The 15,185-nt window shown below is 42.3% G+C and overlaps 1 protein-coding gene and 1 long non-coding RNA gene across 5 annotated transcripts in view; one reads left to right on the top strand and one right to left on the bottom strand.

Moving 5' to 3' along the window:
* The window catches only part of LOC123788932 (uncharacterized), a 46,866-nt gene extending 41,169 nt beyond the window's left edge, over positions 1-5,697 (bottom strand). For all 3 annotated transcript variants that reach the window (XR_006778614.2, XR_006778613.2, XR_006778612.2), the window contains exon 1: positions 5,520-5,697. This is a non-coding gene — a long non-coding RNA (uncharacterized LOC123788932). The remainder of the gene's footprint in view (positions 1-5,519) is intronic.
* Positions 5,698-5,912: 215 nt separating this feature from the next.
* The window catches only part of BPGM (bisphosphoglycerate mutase), a 29,419-nt gene continuing 20,146 nt past the window's right edge, over positions 5,913-15,185 (top strand). The window contains exons 1-2 of one of the 2 annotated variants that reach the window (XM_045792619.2): positions 5,920-6,045; positions 12,711-12,787. The gene's annotated coding sequence lies outside the window, so the exon portion shown is untranslated. Of the gene's footprint in view, positions 6,046-12,710; positions 12,788-15,185 lie in introns of both variants that reach the window. The other variant, XM_045792621.2, reaches the window with a different exon arrangement.

Here is a 15,185-nt window from a genome sequence, read left to right as displayed (position 1 = left end):
ATACAACTTCATAAGGTAGGTACCTTTACTGTGTTTGTTATACAACAGAAGAAATAAGGCAAAGGTGCTCAGCAAGGTGCCCAAGTCCGCTTGGTTAGTACAGAATAGAGCCAGCATTGGAACGTAGGCAGACTGGCTCCAAGCCAGGCTTACACTTCTTTTGAACCTCCAAATCATACTTTCTTCCTGCTGGATAATTATTAGTCCCCAGTAATATGCCTGCATTAGAGAGTCAGCCAGGAGTTAGGAAACTTGGATTATTGTTCTGTGCTTTAACTTGGGAGGAAACAGCATTCTAGGGAGGGAAAATGCATGCACAAAGGCCTAGTGGTCATAGGGAGGAAAAAGGAAGGCCAACATCAGGAACAATGTGAAACCATTGCAGTGTTTTTTGTTTTGTTTTGTTTTAAAGATTTATTTATTTTAGAGGGGGTTAGGGACAGAGGGACAGGGAAAGAGAGAATCTCAAGCAGACTCCCTACTGAGTACGGAGGCGCCACGGGGCTTGGGCTCCATCTGGTGACCCCAAGATCAAGACCTGAACCGAAATCAGTAGCTGGAGGCTTAACGGACTGAGCCACGCAGGCACCTTCCTCCAATAAAAAGATTTATTTACCATCGCAGTGTTTTAAGCTAGAGGGGCTGCAAGGTTTAGTTGTCATATGACTACAAAGATACTCTACCCATATCACCTTGGCTGCCTAAAAGAGAGCAATGGTGGATTCAGGAAAATTTGGTTAGGAGTCTACTGAGAAACTCCAGGCAGGAGGTAATGGTAGCTTGGGTTTAGGACGTTGATAGTGTGGGGGGAAGAGGTCAAGTACCCTTGACTGAAACTGATTTTGATTAGATTTTATAAAGAGACTTTAACAAAATGTTCTAGAAATTACACTTCCAAATAAAGGTTATTGGCTTAAAAGTGTCATATTGGGATGTTATACACCCATTTCAAGAATGCTTCATGGCCCTAAACAATTCTGGAGAACCTTTTTTAGAATTTCCTCCAGAAACAGTTTATGAGCCAAACCAGAAAAATAGGCTTATTGCTACATACATACTTCATGTCATATATATCATACTTCAAGTCATATTTCATATCATATATACACATACATACACACACATACATATATACACATATACACACACACACATATATATACACACACACCCACATGCACAGTCATACTTCATAACTCCCAAAAGCTAAGGGAACTATGTGTAATATTGTTAAATTGTTGCAGGGTTTTAAGACCTTCCTTTTATGACTCTGATCTTCCAATGTATACAGGAAGGTCACTTATGTAAAATAAACAATGTGTAGGAAAAAAGCTAAGTCATCTGACTGTTCATCAAAAACTGAAAATAAGGGCCCCTGGGTGGCTCAGTCAGTTAAGCATCCGACTCTTGGTTTCCACTCAGGTCATGATCTCAGGGTCGTGGGATGGAGCCCCATGTTGGGCTCTGCGCTCAGCACGGAGTCTGCATGTCCCTCTCCCTCTGCTCCTCCTCCCTTCCCCCTGCTTGTGCTCTCTCTCTCTCTCTTCCTCTCTCTCTCAAATAAATAAATAAATACAATCTTTAAAAAAAACCATGAAGATATATTCTTCAGGCAAAGAGTGAGCCAACTCGGAAAACCCACAGATGGAAGGAATTCTTGGACAGTAAGGGATTTTTTTGTTTTTTTAGGGGGTAGATAACAAATATATCCTAGAAGATGGACAACAAATTCCTCACAGAAAAAGAAAAGAATGAAGTTATATCCATCAGCTTTCAGGAACAGTGGGAAGCTTGGTGGGAAGAGTCCAAATTTCAGAACCAGGCGTAGGAGTCAACCTCTGATTCTCTAACTAGCTCTGCCGGCTTGGACAAACTCTGAGCCTTACTCTCCTCATCTATAACATGGACATATAAATGCCAGGAGTCTGGTGAGGTTCTGTTATTGGAACTCTGACTTCCACCCTCTTCCCCCATTTTCTGTCACCTAAATTCCTTTACCTCAGGTTAAAGAACCGGAAACGCTAAGGGAAGCAGGGGTCAAAGGGCAACCCTTCTTCCTGGAGCTTTTAGGCTTACATGGCTTCAGCGTTCAGGCTCTGCAATACCTGGCACAGAGAAAAGAATTCCTGGCCACGTTTTTCAGCCTTGTCAAAGAAGAACTGCAGCCAGTAGGCAGTCCCTTTAGTTCAACAGACATTCCCAGAGCACCCTGTCATGCAGGGACAGAAGCAGCCCATTTAAATCCCTGAATCTTTTCAAGAAACTGAAACCCCCTCAATGTCCAAGAGTAGCAGATGGGTTATAAGAGTGAGACATAATACCTGAAGGCACGTGTACATGATGGCATTACATCTTGAAAAACAGTATTAAATGACGGGGGGGGCATGTTCATGATAAATAAAATAAATGTGGCTGTAAAATAGTATATACATTATAGATTCCTGTTTTTTTTTAAATAATTGATTTATAGGGGAAAACCGAAGGAAATAAAAATTGTCAGTGATAAATTCTGAGTGGTAGGGTTATGAGGCCTTTAAATTTTTTCTTTTCTAAACCTTATATGATAAATGTAATATTTTTTCAATATAGAGTTATAATATGTAAATATGATACAGCATTTAAACAACAACGCCACTGGGCAGAAATTGTGACTTTTTATTCATCACCAGAGAAAAACAAGCATTTTAAAGAAAACGTGGCCTTTTCCTCTGCAGTGAGGTAAAGAATTTGTAGAGGGGCAAGGTGCCTCTTGATTTTCTACAAGTTTCTTCCCTTTCTCCCTTGTCCCACCTTTCAAGTTTTGGGTCCCCACCCACCCTGAATTGAATGTGGGGGGGGGGGATCAACCTGGCTCTTTTCTTGCCTGAAGATGCTCAATGTCGAGACTTAGAATAGGGAAATTGCACATCATTCAGATTTCCCAATACTGGTGGCTCCTGGCCAAGCCGGTGGATCTGTACCTTCTCCACGTTTGCCTCCTGACAGTCGCCTCCTGTATCCTCTGCAGGAGTTCAGGTCTCTGCTTGAGAGCAGGAAAGGGCGGGGGGGGGGGGAGCACAAGGCCCAAACTTTCTTGAGTTCTTAAAATAAGAGTACTTCTAAGTAGTTAGGACACTCTATATTTATCATTACTGTGATTGTTAAGAATAACTATCATTCATTGAACCCTTTTCATGTGCCAGGTAGACACTGTATTATTGCATTGAGTTTTCACATTAGTCACTTAGGGCTTCTCCCCATTTCATGGATAAAGACGTAGGCTGTGGTCAAGCGGCATGCCTCAGTTCCCACTGCTAGAAAATGGCTGACGTCAGGCGCTTCACAGATTGCAAAACTATTTCAAAATTGCCTCTGTTATTCTTCACACTACTCTGTAAGTTGAGGATTCTACGTTTTCACTTGTGAAATGAAGTGATAGGTGACTTTACAGTCCCTTCCGTGGGTCTACATGACTGATCCATGAGAGCATTTCCAGCTTTTGGCTTCACTAGAGGAGACCTGTAATTAATAGGGCAATGGTGGGATCCAAACATAAGCCTACTATCCTATTCATATTTTAATCTGAATCTGAAGAACGTAGGGTGTGGTGGGACACTAGATACTAGCAGCGAACAACCAGATTATGATGTGACCTGATACCCTGAAGACAAGGAGACAGTTGTACACTGGCTATAGGGCCATAGAATTCTGGAGTTTGCTGGTGGGAGGGAGCCGGGGAGGGAACCAATAGCACTGCCAGGGTAGAAAAAGGCAGAACAGTCTAGGTCGGTGGATGCTTTGATGCTTGGTGGACCAGCTCAACCCTACCTCAAAGGCTAGGGGCTCTGTATAAATAGCTGTGACATCATTTGGGCCAGGTATATATGCTATCATAAAAGTATTTTATTCAGGTCCTGAATAAGACAATCTGCTACCAACCTTTAGAGTACCACATGTGTTAACATTGACTTTTCAATACACACACATTAACAGAAAAACAAAAAGACAACACAGCTATAATAATTGACTGCATTTTCATTTCTTGCTTGGATGAAAGTGGGACTACACCAAAAGCTGCTGGAAGTAAAGTAGTGAACTGAGATACTGAGTTATTTTCATATCTATACTGCTTCCTATATCAGCATTAAATTTCTCCTGATTGGCCTTAATGGAAGCTAATTTTAACATTAGTAATCTTGATTTAAAAAAAAAAAACTACTATTTTTTGGGGGGGGTGGGGGGAGGTGGTGAAAGAGGAAACATTTTCTCAGAATTCTGAATTGGCAACCTTGGATCCTTGTCACAGCTCTGCCTCCAACGAGCTATTAACTGTGAATAAATCTCTTAAACTTCAAATTGCTCACCTGTACAACAAGATTCTAAAAGGGAGGTGATGTTTGATATTGTTAATGGTCTATATGACAAGCTAGCATTCCATGGGTATCCATAACAGTAAAATCAAATTCAATGAGCAGGTGCCCTTAAGTCCTACCCAAGTATCCCTAAATGTCAAGTGCTCTAAGACTGACACATGTGAATGGTTGTCTTTATCCTTCAGAGTAGGGATGGTGGGCACTGAGTAGGGACCTTTGATGTTACACTACAGTAGAAAAGTTTTTTCCTCACTTTGTCCCCATCTGATATGGAGAAGAGGAAAAACAAGTGAGTAAGAGTATAGGGTTTGGAAGCTGCATTCCTGGGAGTCCAGCCTGGAAGCTGCCTCCTCCAGTTGCTCTGACCTGACTCTGGTCAATCTTGTGCAAGTTAAAAATTCCAACTATCACAAGGTAGGACCGATCACCTGCTGAGACCTGTCAAGCCTAGGATCTGTGCTCTTCCAAAAGTGCAGGTATGTTGAGATCCCAGGAGGAACTGTTACACTCTAAGACAGATAAATGAGATGCAGAACTAACTACAAACACTTAAGTGTTAATGAATTCAATACACAGTATGTCACAGAGTAAAAACGTGGAAAGATTATCTTTCCAAAATTATGTTTATGTTTATGCTTGGCTGTCACAAACCTACTGAACTTGTTATGGGGATAAAATAGGAAAAACTCAAAAGAAGACACTAAACACTAGGTAGGATGGCTTCTAGAAATCAGGAAGGGCGATTTCTCACGTGTTCAGACGAACGTATCATTATCTTTCTCACCCACCCAAGAGTTCTGACACTTGCTTCAAAGTTTTGTGGAGTAGATGCTTAAAGGGCCTCGTGCCAGGCTTTGGGTATTTTCATTGGTTTCTCTTGTTCAGTAATCATGGCCTCCAAGTTTTTATAATTCTCCTTCTCATTCCAGTCCATCCTCCTTTCAACTGCTCTATATAAGCTTTTAGTGCAATCCGCGTATCACTTTTCTTCCCCAAACAAAACAGAGTCGGGGAATTGCCTAAGGGGAGTCTCTATAAAAGTACTAAGAGAAAGGGGGGATGAGTTACTGCCCATAAATCGGGCACTTTAAAGGCTTTTGCTTTAAGGACGATTTAAGACTGACAACCACAAGGAAAGCAGGAGCTTTCATCTGCGCGAACTCCTACCTTCATCCCCAGGTTGAAATTTCCCATGAGTAAAAGAAGGTTCCTGGATTCCGCGGATACTTCTCTACACTGGCAGGTATTTCCTTTGCGACCCGAAACGCTTTCTAGCACTTCAACGACTTAAACTCTCCTCGCGCCTTAGGTTCCTCTATTGCCGGGGAGACGCTCCCGGCTTTGTTTTTTTCTACTTCCCCAGGCCCAAGCCCGCCCACCAGCGTCGAAGTCAGCTCTTTACTGGTTTTAGAGTGTGCTCGTCTCCTCAGAGAACCAATCAGAGCCTCGCTGTCCACCCCGGTGATTTGGGAAACGGAAAGACCCGGACCTGTCCCCGGGAGTGGGGCGGGGCCTTAAATGAGTGACAGATAGATCCTCCAGTAGGCAGAGCTCTGGGACCTCCCCCTTCGGGCTCCAGAGCTAGAAAAGAGCGTCGATGCCGGCGGCAGTGATGAGTTGGAGGAGGAGCTGCCTGCTTGGCGGCTCTGAGGAGCGGTTGGTGCTGCTGCTGCTGCTGGTGGCCTCTTTGCAGGTGAGTGGTTTTGTTTTAGAATTTTGCTGTGGCGAACCTTTCTGTTTTTCAGTGACTTGGCGTTTTAGTTTGGAGTGCAGGAAGGCCGGTTCTTGACTCCGCCGATTCCGTCTTTGGAGGGAATCTGGCGCTCGCTCGTAAACCCCTCGAGCTCCTATCCTCACTTACTCCCCAGGTCCCTCTCAGGTCCCTTTCTCAGAATAAGCCTTCCTGGGACGCACAGATCTGTCAGCTGAAAGGAGGACTCCGCCTTGGTCGTGGTGTCTTGACGGCAAGAATAAACAGGAGTTGGAGGGAGTGATGAACTCATCTCTCCTGGACGTATGAGGCACAGTGTGGCAGAGTAGGGGTCCTGGCAGCAAGCTCGGGGTGTTTTCAGGGCCACGCCGCTATGTTTGGGGAGATGGCAGACCTGGCCCTAGAAGTCTAAGTAGATAGAATAAACCTGCGTGCTCGGTAAGGAGAATATCTGCAGTGGTTTCACGTAGCTCTCAAATGGAGCTAAATCACAGGTTCTTAGAACCACTAAAAATTAAAAAAAAGAAGTATATTTCTCCTCCATTCAAAGGGATGGGGGCTGTATTATTAGAGAAGGACAAGAGAAATGCATAATGGAAGTAAAGTTCACAGTTGCTTTGAAAAAGTAAAGTTAAAGGATAATTAGTTGTTTGCTAACTTATACTCCTCTTCACCTACCACCTCCCTTCCAGATTATGGAGGCTATACAGCTTGTGAGTGGTACCAGAATGTGAACTGACCGAATGCAGACTTTTGGGGGGGGGGGGGAGATCAAATGGAATCTTTCACCAGGAGGTAGTACAGTCTTCTGTTATGAAAGCAGAACACATGCCAGCTTGTACTTTGGTTTAAAATTCTCTCCCTTGAGGCCAGGGACTAGGTTTTATCCATCTTTGTTTTCCTGTAGCGCCTCACACACTTATGGATGCCCCTCATATGGTGGTGGACTTTCTTTTACTTAAAGTTTTTATTTTTAATTCTAGTTAGTTAACATGCAGTGTTATATTCGTTTCAGGGGTACGATGTAGTGATTCAACACTTCCATGCATCACCCGGTGCTCATCACAAGTGCACTCCTTCATCCCCATGGTGGTGGACTTTGGAGAAGTGTAATTCAAGCGAATGGTGTAGTGGAAAGAGCTCTGAATTGGAAGTCAGGACCCCTAGGTTTTAGTGTTGAAGCTGTTGCTATTTGTGTAATCTTAAACAAATCATTTCAACCCTCCGGCTTAATTTTTGCATCTTTAAAGAAGCGGATGTTGCAGCAGATTATTTCTGAGGACCATGCCTGTGTTAAAAGTCTGTTTTAAAATAAAGATGATTAGACATTTTCCACCACAAGTACATAAGCAAAAATCTCATAGTGGTAAATTCTGGGCCAATCTGTTAGCAAATAAAAGTTCCCATCTACAAAGGGTAGTACTTGTTCTTTTGTACCCCCTTTTAAACCAAACCCAATGGATCACTGTAGAAAATTTGGTCATTGTGCAGAATGACCATTGTACAGAGTATAATGTGGCAGAAAATGTCATCCTTTATCCCATCACTCAGAGGTAAACACTATTAGTGTTTGGGCAGATCTTCCAGTCTCTCTTCCTCTTTTGCCTTCTACGGTTGGTTGAGTTTAAGTGGCATATTTCATTTTAAGTAATAAGTGATACATCTATATTCAGCTGTGCCTTCACTTTTGTGGGTCTGGTGCTCAGAGAACAGAGGACACACGGACATTTGAACCAACAGGTCTCTCGAACATCCTTGGAATGAAATCTGGTGTGAGAGAATGTTTACATGGAGAAATAAGACCAAGAGTATTACTTAATACTAAAACTCTTTCACAGAAATTTGGCCACAGATACTGAAGAAAAATACTTTGTAAAATGTAGAGTAAACGTTAGCCACTTGACTAAAGCATTTGGATTGTAGGATACTGCTTAATATTTGGTATGCTTCTAGAGCTGTGTCTTACCATCAACTCCCTCAACACATACAACATTTGATTGTATTTCTCCTTCTGCTACCTAATTTAACATTTTTTCTTTACCCCCAACCTCATTTTACTTTATTCCCGGCTTTTACTTCTGCACATACATCAGCAAGGTAGGATCACTTTCAGGGGCCTGAGGTCTGGGCGAGTTTTCATTAGTCTGCTCCATTCAACCCAGAATACCTCTCACTCTTTGGCAGTGAGAGGCACAATCTCACTTAGTCTCCCTAATAGCCCCTTGAGAACAGCAATTATCCCTGTGTTTATGGCTAAGGAACCTGAGGTCCAGAACGTTTGAATCACTTGGTCCATATCACACCGTCAGTAAAGTAGCAGAGCTGGGACTAATGTCCATGTTTCTTGACTTCAAATTTCTGAGATTTGGTAGCAATAGTTTGTGTTGACAAAAGCTATTATCCTGGGGGAATAAGTAACCAAAGGTAGGAAGGAGGTGTCATGAGTGGGTGTTGTGCTCATCAGTGATGCCGCGCAGGCTGGAACAAGCAACATGCCCCGGGCAAACACTCATCTCATGACCCAGATAGATCTCTTCCCTGTGAATAGAGGTCTACCTGCTATGGTTTGCTATCCATGTAACAAGTGATCAGTAGGGGCTGCTGGTAGAGGTAAAGTTGGAGAATGACCAGGGTTACAGTGCCTGGAAAACACCAGGAAGTGATAGCATTTGCTCCCAGTAAAGAGGTGCTCTTGGAGCTCAAATGGAAAAGTTACCGTAAGGCTTTAGGGAAAGTAATAGATGGTGGAACGCAAGGTACTTTTAGATACAGTCATGTTTGAACTTTTAATATTGAGCTTGATTTTGGGGAAAGCGTATTTTGTTAAGACTCTAAGGAACTGAGCTCTGGATTTCATTTCCCTTAAGAACTGTTCCTTTTTTAATTTATCCGAAACATGATTAACCTCTCTTTTCCTATCCTCGAATATGCCAACCTGTCTTTTATAGAATTAGATTCCTCTAGAGTTAGATTAAGAGTTGTTCAAAGCCATGCAATGCAGATTTGCACTAGGGAAAACTTCTGAGTGGTGAAGGGTAGCATTTGTGTATCTAATATTTAAGGGAAAGTTGCTGATCACAGCAACTCTGGCTCTGTATCCCTTATTTTATGTTACTTCAACATTATATCATTGATCACCTTCTTACTCTTTTCAGAAGCAGAAAACTAAGTTTTTATTTTTAGACTGGACTTTATCCTATAATTTTCCTCGCCTGTTCATGAGTCGTTATACTATAGTATTAGATATTATGTTTCAGACATCCAAGGAAGGGAGGCAGCAATGTTTCAGGAGCATTATTTTGGAACACAGGATGAGCCTCAGTTATAGTGGGGGGCGCGGGCAAGGCGTATGAAAGTACACGGTTTAATGAGGGGCAGGAGTAGGAGGCAGCAGCAAGATCGTCTAGTGCTACATTTGTTGAAACTACCTAGAGGTCCTGGAAATATTGTAGAAGTAACCTCAGTAAATGCAATGCTGTGTACTTGCACCAGTCCCCTACCCACCTACTCTCTCCAGCCCTGCCTTGCCGAAAGGATGCTAATTCTAAAAAAACAAAACAAAACAAAACAGAATTTCAGTTTTAGGGTGGCATTTATGGAAAGAATATCTTTTGCTCTGTAGGCAATTGAGATGGAATTTCTATACATAGACATAGCAAAAAGCTTTTGAAAATATGTCAGCTGCATAGTGTGTTTCCTTTGAATCACCTGTCTCTACTGCGAAGCCAGTTGCTCAGGTTGTATGCCCGAGCAAGTGTACATTCTCCTGACATGTGAGGCACTGTGACAATTTATGGAGAAGATGTCTGAGAGAAGTAAAGCATGTCAAAATGAGATATTTTTGAAGCTGGTTAACAGCATGAATACTTTTTCTCTATAATTTTACCTTGAACCCATTATTAAATCAATTAAGCAGAAGTAAACAGACTGATTTGAATGTGTTCAGTATTGTCTTCTGTGAGGAATAAAATGGGATTCCATTACTCAAGGTACTTGCAGTTCTGGCCAAGAATAAAATCAGGTGATTTAATAATTCTGAGATTATCCCACGACAGGATGCTTAAAGGTTCAAAATGCTGATGTGATTAGTAGATCTGAGTATGGTATCCAGCTAAGCCAGGGTTTGGCAAACTAAGGCCTTCTGGTCTACTACCTGTTTTTGTACAGCCCACAAGCTATGAATGGTTTCTACGTTTTTGTTGTTTTTTTTTTTTTTTACCAGTTGAAATAAATCAAAGAATGACAATACTTCCTGGGCATGAAAATTATATGAAATTCTAATTTCAGTGTCCATACATAAAGTTTGTTGGAATAAAGCTTCATTTATTCATTTATGTACTGTCTGTGGCTTTCACCTACAATGGCCAAATTGAGCAATTGTAACAGACTATAGAGCCTACAAAATTTACTATTTGGCATTTCACAGGAAAAAATTACCAACACCTCAGCTAAGCTGTAGTGTTTTCATATCCATCTTCTTCATCCCATCTCAGCAGCCATTATACTGGTCCAGGTCTTCATTATATATTACCAGAATCATTGCAAAAGCCTCTCACGTAGATTCAGTGTTTTCCCCGTTTCATTCTGTGTTTGTAAGTGTTGCCTGATCTTCCTAAAATACACATTATTAAACCTTTAGTGATGTCCCAATGCTTATAGAAGAACCTATATTCTTTGGCACAAGGCCTTTCTGGGGCCACTATTCAATCTTATCTTTCTAGGATTGTCTCCTCCTACTTCCTTAATATACCCTATACTTAGGATAGGGATCATATAATTTTCCAAATGGGACACTCAGGTGTGAAAGGGGCCCTGTAATAATTATGTTGGGGAAACAGTCCTAAAGCAAGACTGTTCTAGGCAAACGTGGAAATGTGGTCACCCTTTCTATACTCCAGCCAATTTGAATGGCTCACCATTCTCCATATGCACCTGTTCCCTTGCCTCTACTCACTATTCCTTTAGGCTAGAATTCCTTTTCTTTTTTCTATAAATCTAAGTCTTGAACATCTTTCCAAATCCAGCTTAAATAGTACCAGGTCCATGAAGTCTTACTCAGAAATAATCTCCCCTTTTTCATCTCCCTTATGAATGAAGAAGTGCTTTCTCATGGTGTGGATTACTTTCTGCTTTAGTGATACACACACATCCCCCATCAGTTCCTTGAATACATAATCTGTGTTGGATACTCACAGTCCTTTATGCCCTGCAAATGGGGTTTGCAACACGTGTTTAAAGAATGAGTTAATTGACTAGACGGGGGAGACTGATGAATATTTGGGGCTGTCAATTTATAAATCATCCATTTTAATGTGAGTAAAGTAGTGCGAAAAGTTTCCAAGGACTGAGAACAGAGCCTTGGGTGCCAATGTGGTGATGCAGCAGAGTGTTTCAAGGCCTAAGGATAGGCTTAGGGGTCCAGCCTACCTGAGACTGAACTCCAGCTCCTGACATTTGCAATCTGTGTCACCTTGGGCAAGTCAAACTTTCCTCCTAAGTTTCTGTATCTGTAAAATGGGAGTAATCATAGAACCTTCTCCATAGAATGGTGGTTGAGGCGTCAAATAGTCCCAAATACGTGGTGAGTCCTCCATGAATATTGGCTGCGATGACATCATATGCTGTCTTCATCATCATAGATAGTACTGTTGGTGGTGGGTAGGAAAATACGGAGACCCAAGACCAGATGTAACAATAGAAGAGCTGAGAGAAACGCAGCATCAGAATCTTAGAATAATTCTAACCCCTCTCTTGACGTAGTCAGCTTCAGAGGGATCAAAGAGGTGTGAATCCTGAGAGAAGATGGTCTTTGCTTAGTGAGAAATAACTAATGGGCAGTCTTTTGAGAGACCATTTCAGTAGAGTGGTCAAGGCCAAGTTTAGGTGTCAGAGGACTAAAAAAGTAATGGCCAGGAGGGGAGAACAGCAAAGAGGAAAGGTGAGAAGATGAGACACAGAGTCATATAAAAGATATGTTTGTTTAATCATTTTTTTCTTTGAGCAATACCATACTTTAAAAAGGACAAAACCCTGGGGTGCCTGGGTGGCTTGGTTGGTCCAGTTCTTGGTTTCTGTTCAGGTTTTGAGCTCAGGGCTATGAGATTGAGCCCTGCATCGGGCTCCATGTCTCAGCAGGGGAGTCTGTTCTAGATTCTCTTCTCTCCCTCTGGCTCTCCCCCGCCAAGCATGCTGTCTCTCTCTCTCTCTCTCTCTCTCTCTCTCTTTCTCTCGCTCTTTCAAATAAATAAATGCATCTTTAAAAAAAAAAAGGAAGAAACCCTGGGGTATGTTAATTCAGTGACCTGTGTGGCCCTCTTTGGTATGAAGTAAATCATTGACTAAAATTAGTGCTTAATTCAGGTGCTGGTAACCCTTGCCAAGGGATAAATGAGGAATCTTGAGAACCGACTCCAGAATGGTGAACTTTACCAAAAACAACACAAAAAGCAAAGCTTGGTTAAAAAAAAAAAAGTTTTTAATTTGTGGGTGGGGTGTGTATATTGGTAGTGTGGTACCTCTTTGTAAATTGCCCACTTGACTTTGTGCCTTGAGGTTTTTCTCCAGAGCAGTCATAAGCTGTGCCCTCTTTTATACCTACCTTGTTTGTATGCATTTTATGAAATGACTGCCTGGGTTTGGAAAGACAGGTTGTGACTGGAGATGCTCCTGTGAAGTGAAGCCAAGTGAGCCCTGATACTCAAACCCAGACTCCGAAGTCTCCAAGGTGAGGAGAAAGAGCACAGGTATCGGAGGCAGGTGTGGATTGCCGTTCCATTTTGCTGCTTAGTGGCTCTATGTATTTTGTTTGTTTGTTTGCTTGTTTTTTGTTTTTTTTTTTTTGTTTCAAGTTTTTATTTAGATTCGAGTTAGTTAATCTATAGTGTAATGTTGTCAATCGGAGTCTCTCTTTTCTCTGTGGAAATTATGGCCGTTTGTAAATATGCTAAACCGTGAAGGATACAGAAGTGTAATGTGTGATCGTGATTGGCTCTGGCTTTGCCATTAAATACACTGCGATTCTTGAATTAAGGCTTCCTAACCCCTCAGGGCTGCCACCTGAGTGTTTTTACTTTGGCAGTTACCACTCAAACTGTTAAGCCTTCAGCTCATTAGCACAGTGTAATCACTTCTGTTGAACTGACTTCAATTCAGTCAACACACCTTCCTACTAAGTACCTAGCGTGTGTCAAATGTCACGCTAGGTTTTAGAGATCGGGCGGTGAGTGAGGCCTGCCGTGATGCAGCTGACGGTCTAGCAGGGCACAGAGGTGCTGAACAAGTAATCCGTACAAGAGACCCATCGTAACTGTACCCAATGTTTTAGAGTGGGGTGCTTCTAGATTGTAGACCAAGCAGGACTGACCACTTCCCCGTGGGTGAGAAGGAAGGGCAGAGAAGTTGGCCTAGAGCCGAGGTGGTCTCAAACCAGCAGTATCTCGGCATCAGCTGGGAGCCTGTTAGAAATCCAGATTCTCAGATTCTCAGGCCCACCCCAGAGGTACTTGGTCAGGCCTTGGAAGTGAGGCCCAGCTCTCTGTTGTAACCACTTCTCTTGGTGAGTCTGATGTATGTTCAAGTTTAAGAACCGCTGGCCTAGAGGAAATAACCTTTAAACTCAGCTCTAAAGCTGTTCCAATCAACATGGTAGCCACTGGTCACATGAGCTTTTGAAATGCAGCTGGTCCAAGTTGAGCTGTGGTTTAAGTCTAAAATACACATCAGGTTTCAAAGACTTACTGTGAAAAAAAGAATGTAAAATACCCTATGAAGAATTTTATATAGATCATAGGTTAGAATAATATTGTGAACCTGTAAGGTTAAGTAAAATATATTATTAAAATTAATTTTATTTATTTATTTTCCCGTTTTAATATGGCTTTTAAAAAATCTAAAATTACATCTGTGGCTTACAGTATATTTTGATTGGACACAGCTGATCTAAAGGAGAACTAGGGGTTACCTAAAGCTGGGTTGAACCAAAGTGGCAGTGGAGGAGAAGGGATAGGTGGGCAAGGGTTCTGGGTAGGGTACAGTGTGTGCAGAGGTCCTGAAGCAAGAAAGAACACGGCATGCTCGAGGAAATAAAAGCAAAGCCTCGCAGGTCACATTAAAGATCCTAAGACCAACAGGAAGTAATTGAGGATTTTAAATAGGGCGCTCACTTTTCAGGACATTTACTGCTAATCAGTGAGGGCACAAGACCTACATTTGAATATAGCTAGACTCTCAGAAGCCAAGCTTCTCCCCTCCCCCAAAAGATGGTGGGGGTGGAGACATTTGGTCAGGCCCGTACCCATCACCTGCCCATGCCCCAGGATCCGAGGCACGGACACCCCCGATGAAAGGGAGAAGCAGACACCTGAGAGAGGTAGTTTTGCTTTCAGTTCATTTTCATCTGGGTTAAAGCTCAGAGCTGGCAGAAGCATTCCGGGAAGAGTCCAAAGTTGAGTGGAAGTTTGATTACAGAGCTGGGGCTCTGCAGGGCGCTAGCCAAGGGTTTGGCAAAGGAAGGTCAGGGACAAGAAGGCCAGCACATGTGGAGGTGAGAGGGTGTTGGACAAAGCAGAGGAAAGCTGGGATTGGAACCTGGAGGTTGGGGGTCCGACCATCTCCCTGGGTACGGTGGCCTCTTCCTTCATCTGTGGCCTGGAGGAAATTTCTTTGTAAGTCACGGTTCACTTGTTAGACTCAATCTAGCCTCCAGACAGATTTTGTTTAGCTCACATTTTTCAAATGTATTTTACTTAGTCACCAGTATTAATATCAGATGTCACCTAAAAAAATGTGCATTTCTGGTGTTTTTGAAAATTGGAAGATCCAGGAACCCCAGTTCCTCAGCCTCACAGAGAAATGGGAGAGCTAAGTAGTCACTACTCTTTTTAGTTTTATATGAACTTTTAGGAGCTGAAATGACCATTTTTATGTTTTTTAAAGAAGACATTTTTTTACCCTGAAGACAAAACCGAGTTCATAGGTTCTCTGTGGCCTGCTTCGAAGTCTTACATTCTCTCCAGTGTCTGCATTGAGGAGTCCCATCTTCCGTTTGTTCTCCAGAAAAGTTCTAAGAATGGGACCCTTAGTTCAGTGAGACCAGGTTATACAAAAGTTCTGTCCATTTACAT

Source organism: Ursus americanus, chromosome 3, assembly GCF_024610735.1.
Source record: "Ursus americanus isolate L20-20 chromosome 3, mUrsAme1.1.p, whole genome shotgun sequence".
NCBI classification, from domain to species: domain Eukaryota; kingdom Metazoa; phylum Chordata; class Mammalia; order Carnivora; family Ursidae; genus Ursus; species Ursus americanus.
The sequence above is the reverse complement of the archived record's forward strand: the minus strand, read 5'-3'. Positions and strand labels throughout refer to the sequence as shown.